Source organism: Bubalus kerabau, chromosome 13 (assembly GCF_029407905.1).
Source record: "Bubalus kerabau isolate K-KA32 ecotype Philippines breed swamp buffalo chromosome 13, PCC_UOA_SB_1v2, whole genome shotgun sequence".
Lineage (NCBI taxonomy): Eukaryota > Metazoa > Chordata > Mammalia > Artiodactyla > Bovidae > Bubalus > Bubalus kerabau.
Genome location: NC_073636.1, coordinates 19,830,064 through 19,842,774, shown reverse-complemented (window position 1 = coordinate 19,842,774; position 12,711 = coordinate 19,830,064). Strand labels below are relative to the sequence as shown.

The following is a 12,711-nucleotide window of genomic DNA, read 5'->3' as shown; positions in this document are numbered from 1 at the left end:
AAATTAGTTCTTTTGTTTCATCATTAGAAAGGAATAAGTAAACAGAATGTTTAGGCAATGAAATATTTTTCATTCACATTAATATAGCAAATTAGCTAAGAATTTGTAATAAATTGTGAAGTTTGACACCTTATGAACTTATTAAAATGAAAGCTTTCCTCATAGCCTTTAAATTATTCATTTTCATGGCTTAAAATGATAATTTAATAGTTTTATTGGCATGCAATAATTTTTAAATCACAAGAATATAGTGATGTTACTAGTTCTTTGTATATACAACTAAAAATCACCTTTGTCATTTTAGTAGCAATAAAAAATAATGAACAGGTGCTCAAATCTGATTGGTTGCATAGTTTTCCAGCTCTTTTGCAAAACAAATAAAAATTCTTCAATAAATCACTAATATATATGTAAAAAATTTAATCTAAGAAAACCAACCATTTTATTACTTCCATTTGATTTTGTGAAAATTTCACTTGGTACTGTTTTTTCTTTTCATTTTTTTTTTCACTTTAGTCACACTTTTGACTTCCTGTGTGACAAAAGGAGGAAACAAAGAGTGCGTTCTGGTTTTCTGTCTAAATCCCCCACTCTCCTTCTTCCCTGGAGAGAGTTTTCTGTTCTGTGTCTCCACTCCGTACCTCATTTCAGCACTTGACCCTCTCTAATCAGGCTTCTATGCCCATCATCCTCTGAAATGGCTCTTTAAATAGTCACCAGTGTCATTTCCTTTTCCTTTTCTTACTTGACTTCTTAGAATCTTTCAAAAACACGTGAACATTTCCTACTTGGTAAAACACTGTTCTTGGTTTCCTTTTTAGAATTTTTTTTTTTTTTTTGATGTGGACCATTTTTAAAGTCTTCATTGAATCTGTTACAATATTGCTTCTGTTTCATGTTTTGGTTCTTTGGCCGAGAGGCATGAGGGATCTCAGCTCCCCGAAACCTGCACCCTCTGCATTGGAAGGTGAAATCTTAACCACTGGATCACCAGGGAAGTCCCTGTTCTTGGTTTCCTTACCATTGTCCTCTGCCCCTTCTGTGATACAGCTAGTCTCCTCCCCTAGCTTCTCTTCCTCTGCTCAGTATCAAAGTCATAATCTCAGCCTCCTCCTCTTCTGTATCTTTGCTTCTTTCCCAGGTAATCTTATCAAGTCCCATTGCTACAGCTATCATCTATATGGCAATGAAGTCCAAATCTATTACTTCTGTCCTGATCTTCTCTGGATATTCAACCTCTACACTTAAAAGACTCAGAGGCTCTCAATTTGATGTTCAAAACAGAATCCCTGATTTCTTTCCACAAACACATTCCCAGTTTGCCCTTGCCAGCAAAATATTCCAGTATCTATTAGTCACCCAAGTTGAGAAACTAAGGTGTCATTCTTGACTTCTTTTATTTCCCTACTCCCTGTTTTGAATCCCTCACAAGATCTATTAACTCTGCCACCAGAACATGTGCCAAACACATCTCCTTCTGTTTGCCTCTCACTGCCACACTACTTCTTACTCATAAAAAGATGAATGAGACATGTTTTCTGTCCTCCAGGAACTCATATTAGCTTGCACCATATTTCTTGCAATCTAAACCAAAGCTTTGCTGCATGAAGGGCAACCATGTCTTTCCATTCCTCTTTAAATCAATTTTCTCTGTGGGCTTCCTGTAAATTTGAATTATGGTTTAAGGTTCATTTATTGTTGGGATTATGATTAAAGTGAAATTAATCTCTGAAAAAGCCACACCAATATTGATTCACTAAATCAAAAATTTTGAGGGTATATTTTACTTCTGTTCCTTCTCTAATAACCAACTTCTGGTTAATCAAACAAGTACTGCAATAAATCCATGTGAGTCACTAATAACTGGATTGACTTTTTCTTTAGAATATTTTGAGTCAAAGCATGATTTTGGTATATATACCTTTACCAACATTTTAATGCTTATTTAACTTATATGCAGAGTACATCATGTGGAAATGCTAGGCTGGATGAAGCACAGCTGGAATCAAGATTGCTAAGAAAAATATCAATAACCTCAGATATGCAGATGATACCACCCATATGGCAGAAAGTGAAGAAGAACTAAAGAGCCTCTTGATGAAAGTGAAAGAAGAGAGTGAAAAAGTTGGCTTAAAACTCAACATTCAGAAAACTAAGATCATGGCATCTGGTCCCATCACTTCATGGGGAAACAATGGAAACAATAACAGGCTTTATTTTCTTGGGCTCCAAAATCTCTGCAGATGGTGACTATAGTATACAGTGTATTGGTCGCAGAGTTGTGTCCGACTCTTTGTGACCCCATGGACGGTGGCCCGCCAGGGCAATCCATGGGATTCTCCAGGCAAGAATACTGGAGTGGGTTGCCATTCCCTTCTCCAAAGGATCTTCCCAACCCAGGGATGGAGCCTGGGTCTCAGGCCTTGCAGGCAGATTCTTTACCGTCTGAGCTAAAGGGAAGATCCACAGATGGTGACTGCAGCCATGAAATTAAAAGATGCTTGCTCCTTGGAAGAAAAGCTATGACCAACCTAGACAGCATATTAAAAAGGAGAGACATTATTTTGCCAACAAAGGTCTGCCTAGTCAAAGCTATGGCTTTTCCAGTAGTCATGTATGGATGTGAGAGTTGGGCTATAAAGAAAGTTGAGCACCAAAGAATTGATGCTTTTGAACTGTGATATTGGAGAAGACTCTTGAGAGTCTCTTGGACTGGAAGGAGATCCAACCAGTCCATCCTAAAGGAGATCAGTCCTGGGTGTTCATTGGAAGGACTGATAACTGAAGCTGAAAGTCTGATATTTTGGCTACCTGATGCGACCCTGATGCTGGGAAAGATTGACGGTGAGAAGAGAAGGGGACAACAGAGGATGAGATGATTGGATGGCATCACTGACTCGATGGACATGAGTTTGAATAGGCTCCGGGAGTTGGTAATGGACAGGGAAGCCTAGCGTGCCGCAGTCCATGGGGTCGAAACAAGTCAGACACGACTGAGCAACTGAACTGAACTGAACATTTTAATGTCTGTAATACCACTTTAATTAATAAAATATACTGAAAAATACTTAAAAGAGAAGTCATAACAAATAAAAAATCAACCCTTCCTTAGTTTAAACTATGCTTTATCTTTCTGATTTCTAACGGTTCAGCATTTCTTTCCTCTTCCTTAAATTATTTTCAAAATGTTTACTGAAACATGCCTTAAAGATTTTTTTCTCTCAGGGAAACTCATAAAAATCCATTTATGTTCACTGATACAAACTTATTTTCAGTATAAGACTACCTTTTGGAGGGTACACTGTTGAATCATTGGTACTTCTTCTCATGAATTCTAAATTGCAAATGATTTAGTATCAGTATATCTTTAATGATAGAAATCACATATAAAGTGGGCTTAAAATTTCCAAGAATAGTTTTGAGGACTGCCGTACATTTGGTCATTAGAGAGTCTGAAAATACCAAATTGATCAAGTCAGATTTGATGAGCCTGGATCACCGTGTTTCATTACAGTCTCGACACAGAAACTTTTGCATCTTCCAACAGTTTTGTTCAAGTGTGGGGAACTGCTTTAGGCCATTTAAAATCAGTAAGGCAGCTGGTTGTGCTTGAATTAAGTAAAATAATTAACCAGGATTGCAATACACTTTGTCCAAGTAGAGTTTGGAAAGCTTCAATATAGTGTTCTTAAAAGCAGACCATAGTATCTAATGAATTAGTTGCTCCATGACTGCTTCTGCTTGAATCAATTCCATCATCAATTTCACCAACATGTCTCTCCATTGGATTGATACATAGTAAGTTCTGAATGGGTTCCATGATTTTCCCAACTTGGGCAAAACCCATCTGGCCATGCTTAGCCAGTTCTGCTGTCTACAAATGTTCTGGCTTCTACATATGGACCACAGTGCACAGGCAAGGCAATCAAAATCTGTTAGTCATGGGATGATCCGTCTGGTATTTTCAGCCATCTTAATAATTAATTGGGTAGCAACTGAATCAATAATTCCATATTCCAAGTTGGTTAGCAATGAGGCCAGGCTTTCCTCAAAATGGGTCTAGTTGTTTTGATTTCTAGGACCTAGTCATGAAAATAGTGAAGTCTTTACTAGGTTCTCAAAAACATTCATACAATGCAGCTTTATGGACATAATTCATATGAGGATAACTATGCCAGTAATAAGGGTAAGGAGCTTACTCAACAATTAGGTACTTTGTTATTTATATGTATTAGTAATGTGTTAACTATGCCATTCCCCTTATATAGGTGTTCTACCTGTCTATAAATCTGTCTATCTACCTGTAGAGGCATATAAAGATCTTGAACGTAAGGACAGACATTTTGATAGAGTTGGGGGACTTTTTTCTACATCTTTGTTTTATAAACAAGAAAAAGAGTTTTCATGAGAATGACCTATGCTTATTCAGATATAAATATAAATAAATAATATATTATTCAGATATAAATAAAATTTCCCTAGCCCCACTCCTTTTATCTACTGCCCTTTGCAGCCTGAAAGACCAAGACCTAGAAGAATTAAATATCAAAATTTATATTGACATATATGTATATATATGCTGGGCTGTGCTGTGCTGTGCTTAGTTGCTCAGTCGTGTCCTACTCTTTGCAGCCCCATGGACTGTAGCCCAGCAGGCTCCTCTGTCCATGAGGATTCTCCAGGCAAAAATACTGGAGTGGGTTGCCATGCCCTCCTATATAATTAGATACAATTACTTCAAATGCCTCAATAACAGTCAAGAGTTAAAAAGGAATGCAGCCTGTAAAAATGTCTAAAATAGAAGGATCAGCAAGAAAATAGACTGTAAAATTATTATTATTTAATTACAAAATACTTCATGAATGCTCTTTTATTCCAGGAGATTCTTTCATCTGACAGAAGGCTTAGCCACCTCTTCGAGCAGAAGATCACTTCAATACCTGAAGATAAATATCTACCAGTAGCCTTTAAACAATGCTTGTCATGTTTGTCATTTATGAACCAGACTTATACATAAATTAAGTCTTCCCAAACTGCAGCCATGAATCAGAGTTCCATGAAATGTGCTATTGCTAACACACTCAAGTGGGATGTTGCTATCAGTTCAATTGTTTTAATGATAAATTTCCTTTAGAAAATGGAAGGATCTGTTGACAGACAAAAACAGGAACTAACAATGGACTATTTAGACTTGCAAATGATGGAACATTTAATTATTCCAAAATAGCATTCCCCAGTTAGGGGATGGTCATTAAATCCATCATCCTTCAGTGTATGAGCATGAAACATTCATCATGTCTTCCTCAAACAGGAGTCAGTCATCTAAATATAGATTTTTGGACCATCCATTTCAACATGACATTTCATCGAAAGCCTGGAATTCCATTTATTTTCTGTAACAGAGATAAAGTGTTTGTAAACGATGTGATAAGACCATAAAGAGAAAGTAAAGTGAAATCCAGCTTCATACAAAGATAAATACAAACTCCACTAAAGACACTACACTATAGAAAGTGAAAAATGAGACACACCGTGTCAACAACACAATTCCAGGTAAGAAGTCAGTGTTCCCCAGATATGGTTTTTTTAATGTGCAGTTAGTTTTAGTACTTGGAATTGGTGTGCAAATTAATTTGCATTTGGGCTTAAGACAGAGGCAATGAGATCAAGACAAAATGAAACAAGATACACTTGAATTCTTTTTGTCAATCATCAAACACTGAAAAAAAATTTATGTTCCATTCGGACTTCCCTGGTGGCTCAGATGGTGAAGTGTCTGCTTACAATGAGGGAGACCTGGGTTCGATCCCTAGGTCGGGAAGATCTCCTGGAGAAGGAAATGGCAACCCACTCCAGTACTCTTGCCTGGAAAATTCCATGGACGGAGGAGCCTGTTAGGCTACAGTCCATGGGGTCGCAAAGAGTCGGATACGACTGAGCGACTTCAATGTTGAAAGATAGGTGTCTCAGAAAACAAAATTTTATGAAATTCAGAAATTTTTTTTTTTTTACTTCCCTGGTGGTCCAGTGGCTAAGACTCTGCACTCCCAATGCAGGGGGCCCTGGTTCAATCCCAGGTCAGGGAACTAGATTCTAGGATTTGTATGCTGCAACTAAGGATTTGTATGTTGCAACTTAAAAAAAAACTCACATCACACAAATAAAGATCCAGCATGCTGCAACTAAGACTTAACGCAGCCAAATAAATAAATAATTTTAAAAAAAATTAATTTTTTTCTGCAGAGTTTGGTCTCATTGTTTAGCAAATACTGTGTTATTTTAATTCTGATTGGAGGCAATTTATGTTTGGGACCTGGACAAATATTTCATGGGATGATAGGTACAAATAAAAACCAAATAATTCTCCTAGAGGTAGCTCTCTTGTCACGGAATGCTACAAAGTGAGAGAACTTAGATGGGTTTATAAACAAGTTTCCTGTAAAGGATCTTGAAGGGAATGATCTCATTTGGCCCTACATTACTACTGCTGTTCCTTGCCAGGCTTCTCTCTACCACCGTTGTACAGCCCAGGAGACCGATGCCCAGAGAAGTTGAGTGATGGATCAAGGCTCCATGCTGATGTCAAGGCCTGGCCTTGTGTTCATGCTTCCTGACACTTATTGAAATTTATTGTAATTCACTATTCTGCCAATGGAAAACGTGTATGTCTGTGCATGACTACATGTGCTATGTTCAGTCATGTCTGACTCTTTGTGACTCTTTGGACTATAGCCCCCAGGCTCCTCTGTCCATGGGATTTTTCTGGCAAGAGTACTGGAATGGGTTGCCGTTTCCTTCTCCAGGGGATCTTCCCAACCCAGAGATCAACTTGTGTCTCCTGTGGCTCTTGCATTGTAGGCTGATTCTTTACCGGATGAGCCATCGGACATGCCACCAAAAAGCTATCTATGAAATTAGTAACTAAGGGTCTAATTTGTTGTTATTTAGTCACTAAGTATATTCTACTCTTTTGCGATAACATGGACAGGCTCCTCTGTCCATGGGATTTCCCAGGCAAGAAAGATGGAATGGGTTACTATTTCCTTCTCTAGAGGATCTTCCCAAACCAGGGATTGAACCCACATCTCCCACATTGGCAGGTGGGTTCTTTACCTCTGAGCCACTGGGGAAACCCATGCGTCTAATAAACTATCCTAATTAATTGGACCAACTTCAGAAAAAATTTCAACTAACTTTCAAACAGCTTTGGATATGCTGTAAAAGGTACAGGAAGTCTGCATCTCTGCTTTAAATACTTGGGAAAGGTATGTGTACAGAGCAGAGAATGGTCCAGAGACCTTTATTGAAAATATGCTCAAAAGTTGTAATCACAAAGTACAGCTAACAGTGTGTACACATCCTGTCCTCAGACTTGGCCTTTTAAAACCAGGAAGACTTCGCTCTTTTCCCTGATTCCCTTCCCACCCAGCCCTCCTGTCTCTGAATCTTGTTGTCTCCTACATATTTGAGGTCGGCTGAGTCAGTGATGGTAGATGGCATGAAAAGAGGGAATTATCACTGACTATATTTGCCTTTTCCCCTATTGTATCTACATGGGTCCTCAACCTCCAGGATCTAATGCCGGAAGATCTGAGGTGGAGCTGATGTAATAATAACAGAAATAAAGCACACAATAAATGTAATGCACTTGAATTATCCCAAACTATCCCCCCTCACCCTGGTCCGTGAACAATTGTCTTCCACAAACCCAGTCCCTGATGCTGAAAAGGTAACTGCTAGTCTACAACAGAGAAATAGTTAAAGGGCTATGGAACATTTTTAGGATTTAACTACCTGAGGTATGACCTTGCTAATGGCCAGTAAACTCCCCCCTTTCTCTTTGATCCTCTTCCTCCTAGCAGAAGAGAGTTAGTTCATTATTTCTGAGAAAAAAATTGGTGAGCAGCTCTATTACTGTCCTGGTAGAGATAGAGAAATGGAAGATGTGTCTTTTTTTACAAAGGAACTTGAACTTAATATAGATAGATGGTGTGAATTCATAAATACTTCACAGTTTAGCTGACTGATTCCTAAATAAAGGCTACAAGTAAATAAGAAAGATACCTTGAAATGACATAAACAGAGCTCACCCATTTTCTCGTAGATGGGCTGGCAAAGTAGAGGAGACAGTGGAAGATTTAAACTTAAGGAGTCAGAGAAAATGCTCTAGGAATCCACAACTGACTTTATAATGTGTCCTATTTGTGAGGCAGCTACAGAGGTAAATAAATATCAATCGTGTACAGTATTGCCAAGTCTACACAAGCAAATTCCCATCATTCTGATTGGTGTTTTGCATACATATGGACTGTAAGATCAAGTCTGATATGTGTGATTTCTTACAATCATCAGTATATGAATCTGCCTTTTGCTGGCACCCGACACTGTGAAAGATGTTACATTTAGACTCTGCCTGACATCAAATGTGGGCATCATCTATGCCTGACTTCCAGCACCTGTCTCAGCTACTTCTCTCTGCTCAGTTAAAATATCCTCTAACAATGTCCTCATATGGACCATTTTCTCAAATGGAGAGTTTGGAAATGTGGTACCTTGGAAAGTTTTACAGGAAATATCTTTTGCATGGTGAAAGCAGTTTAGAGCAAACCTACACATCTACAGAAACATTTGTACTAAAAAAGAAAAAGGAAAGTACCTCCCAGCGTTTCACAGAATGCAGTGTGGAAATATCCCTAACATGGACAAAATCTAGTCCCAGCCAAACATGATTCTTTACTTGAAAAAAAAAATCCAGTCACATCCAGCTCCCTGAACGATGTATCCATCTCTCCTTCCTTACATCTCTCCTTCAATTGACTCAATTTTCAATCTTCTACCATTTCTCCACTAAATTTTAGAATCTGTTCTTTTGCTTCCCCTAATTCCTACTCCAATCCAATTTCCACACCTGTTTCAGTCTCCTCACAGCCCTCTCTCATCCCATTTAATGGCAGAAAGTCACTGTAGAGTCCAGACAGGTGAGGGAACAGCTTCTGCCTGGAAGTGGTCCGGGTTTTCTCACCTCTAAGCCTCCCCACCACCTTGACTGTGGCTTGGGTTCATTCAACGATGAGGCTGTTAAGAAGGGGTGGGAGATGTGTAGAGGAAAAAAGACACACTTGGTGTGCCAGTGATGCCCAGTGCGAATAGGAAATGGCAAACTGAAGATACACGAGGAGGAGGAATTCAAGAAACTGGGGGACAAATTGTCACGATGGTGATTTGCCCCTCCCAGCGTCAACACACATGGGAAGGTCAGACTCAAAACAAATCCTCAGAGGCTGAAAGTGGACACAGAGTCCAACGAGTCAATCACAGAAGAGGGATATGAAGGATGCAACGCACGGCGGAAGCCAGTTCAGAGACTAGGGCGGCCAAACTTGAGAACGTTCCAGGATCAGACAGCCATTGTAGGAGTCCTGAGGTCAGTTAGGGTTTTGTGGATTGAAGCGTGTGGGTCTAAAGTGGAGGACTGTATTCTGTCCAGGTTTGCAGGAAGGGGAGGACGGAGGGTCAGTGTTATGTCAAGTAAAATAACATCACCTGTTATAGCTCAAAGCGGTGGAACGCAGAAAGAATTCAACCTGTCAAAGACCTGTGTTTCCCTTCCTCCCAGGATAGTTCTTTGTTCCTCCAAACTGAAGGATATTGTTATTGTTCCTCTTCTTAAACTCTTCTTAAGATCAAGGAAATTAACTCCAGGCAAAAATGAAAATAAATATAAAATACATATATAATACATAAACTAACATATGTGTATATATACTCTTAAAACTGAATATATATATATCTTTTTGAAATATTTGATATACTATATATTAGATGAAGAATTCTTAACACAGAAATTCAAGAAACCTAGGGCATTGGTATTGTTCATATTAAGTGCTCTTGAAAACTGAAGTGTTTGGAAAAGAATAAGGGAAAATTGCTGACATATGATAAAGATACCACAGAATAAGAGAAAAATACAATGAAGAAAAAAAGCTGCCCTTTAAAAAACTAGCATATGGAAAATGTACAAGTATTTGCATGGTTTTACTCATTTTTTTCTTAAAAACTATTTTTTTTTCAGAGTACTGAGGAAATATTTTTAGACTACACCACATGGAAAACATATATTTTCAGATAGTCACACTTGGTGGTAAATTAGCTTTGTGTACGTATCTTCTGGGCATTGGGGTAAACATTTAACCACCAGTATCAATAATAAGTTTTTTTTTCACTCAGCATAGTAGTCTTCAAAACGTAGGCCTGTGTTTATAGATTAAGATTAAATCAAGGAGGGAATTGGGTAATTGTTAAGCCATAATGACCTCTCTCTTTCCTGAAAACGAAATAAATCTAACACGCATTCCTTTTAACTAAGCCCTTGAGAGAGTGGTTACATTAGTGTTTGCAGAGATTGTTAAACTGGAGCAAGAATTAGCTATTTGTTTCTGGGTTACTTTGCTTTAATATTTTAATGACACTATAAATTTTGGAGCTAATTAACGTAAGAAATAGTTCCAACCAGTTTTCTTAAATATTCTCAGACATTCAATGAAAAGTTTCAGAAAATCAGACTTATGTTTCAAAATATGTCCAATTTGCATCAACAGTATCTCACCTTCCATCCAGAATCACTTCAGGCTAAAAGATAAAGTAAAAGGAACTGGATCTACCCTTTTGCCTGAAACAACAGAAAACAAAAACAAAACCCCCAAATAGACAAAAACATGTGAAATAACAGTTTCAAAACATTGGCCATTAGACAGCAAAGGACAGCGAGCCCTGAGGGAGGGCAGACTAATGAGGTAAGCTCAACTGTTGTCCCAGCTGTGGCCTCAGCCACCCACAAGCCACTGTGCAGAGAAGGGGCACCCAGGCAGAGTCTGGTGGTCTCACTGCCTTATGGCAAAGGAGCTAAGAGTCAAGGGGACCCATGTAGCTAGAATTCACAGGATACCATACAGTTAGGAGATATCTGCAGAGAGAGAGAGAAAGAGAAGGAGGCAGAGGAGGAGAGACAGCAAGCTCTATAGGTGTGCAGAGGGTCTCCTCTGGTTTCTACCTGAATATGGGCCATACTGCACATGCAGTACATGTTGTACATGTGTACATGTTGTACATGTGTACATGTGAGGAGACTACTTGAAGACAGGAAGAAAAAAAATTGAAATGATTAAAAGATATGTAATGGAACCATAAAGAAATATGCAGTTGATTAAAAACAGCAGATAAAGAGAGAAAAAGGAATAAAGAATAGTAGAATAAATAGAAAACAAAGATAATACATTTATGTTTATCTACAATGATAATTATATTAAATGTAAATGGTTAAGATATTCTGAAAGGCAGAGGTCCTTAAATTACAAAAAAGTAAGACTCAACTAGACACTATCTGCAAGAAGCACACTTTAAATATAAAGGCAGAAAGAGTTTAAAAGTGAAAGAATCACAAAAATATACAAAGCAAAAACTAATCTTTAAAAGTTAGAGTGGCTATATTAGCATTAGACAAAGTAGATCTCAAGGCAAAGAATATTAATAAGGATAGAAAAAGGTCATAATGATTAAGGGGTCAATTAATCAAGAGGACACAATAATTTTAAACATTTATGCATGTAATAAAAGAGTTTTAAAATTCATGAAGCAAAAACTGACAGAGATTCAAGGAGAAATAGATAAGTCTGCATTTAAAATAAGAGATTTTTATACTCTTCTGTTAATAATTGGTAAAATAAGCAGACAGGAAATCAGTTAGGATATAGAAGATTTGAACAATACTACAAACCCTGGATCTAACTGACATCTACAGGAAGCTTAAGCCAATGACTTTGCATAAACCATCTTTTCAAGTATCCATGGTATTTACTAAGATATATTCTATCATTATAAAGCCTCAATACTCAATTTAAAAGGATCCAAGTAACATTATGTATGCTCTCTGACCACCAGTCAAAGAAATTAGAAAACAGTAAGAAAGAGATGCTTGAAAAATTGATCACTGGAAATAAGAATATATAATACATCTATTAAATAAATTGGATTTGTTGTTAAAAAACCTTCCCGTAAAGAAAACTTCAGGCTCAGATTGTTTCATTTGTGAATTCTACCAAATATTTAAGGAAGAAGTAATACCAAGTCTACACAAAATCTTGCAGAGATAGAGTGAATACTTCCTAACCTATTATATGAAGCCAGCATTGCACTAACATCAGAAGCAAAGACATTACCAGAACAAGATAAGTATAAGCATGATATCCTTAAATATTTGGCAAATCTAATACAGTTATGTTAAGTTTAAAAATAAAATAAAATTAAAAAAAAAAAAAAAAACATACGTGCAAAATTCCAAGTAGAATTTTAGCAAATCAAGCTCCCCAAATTGGGGTTATCTCAGGAAAGCTGATTTAACATTAAAAAAAAATCAATATGGTTCATCATATTAACAAGCTAATGTTAATATGTTTCCATTATAATAATACCATAATTATAACATATAATAATGTTAATACAAAGATAAAACAAATAATCATCTCAGTAGACACAGAAAAGCACTTGACAAAAATCCAGCATCCATCCTTGATTAGAAAACAAACAAAAAAACTTTTCAGCAGACTAGGAGCAAAAGGGGACTTCCTCAACCAAATTAAGGGCAATTTTACCTGCAGTTAACATTTTCTTCCAAAAATGTTTTAAAAATTAATAAGAGATCAGTTTGAGCAATGG

General features: G+C 37.3%; 1 long non-coding RNA gene and 1 other non-coding gene across 2 annotated transcripts in view; one reads left to right on the top strand and one right to left on the bottom strand.

Moving 5' to 3' along the window:
- Window positions 1-12,711, bottom strand: part of LOC129626215 (uncharacterized) — a 124,749-nt gene that overhangs the window by 51,878 nt on the left and 60,160 nt on the right. The window lies entirely within an intron of this gene.
- TRNAG-CCC (transfer RNA glycine (anticodon CCC)) lies at window positions 6,014-6,086 on the top strand. Its single transcript has one exon. It is a non-coding gene; the product is annotated as a tRNA-Gly (tRNA).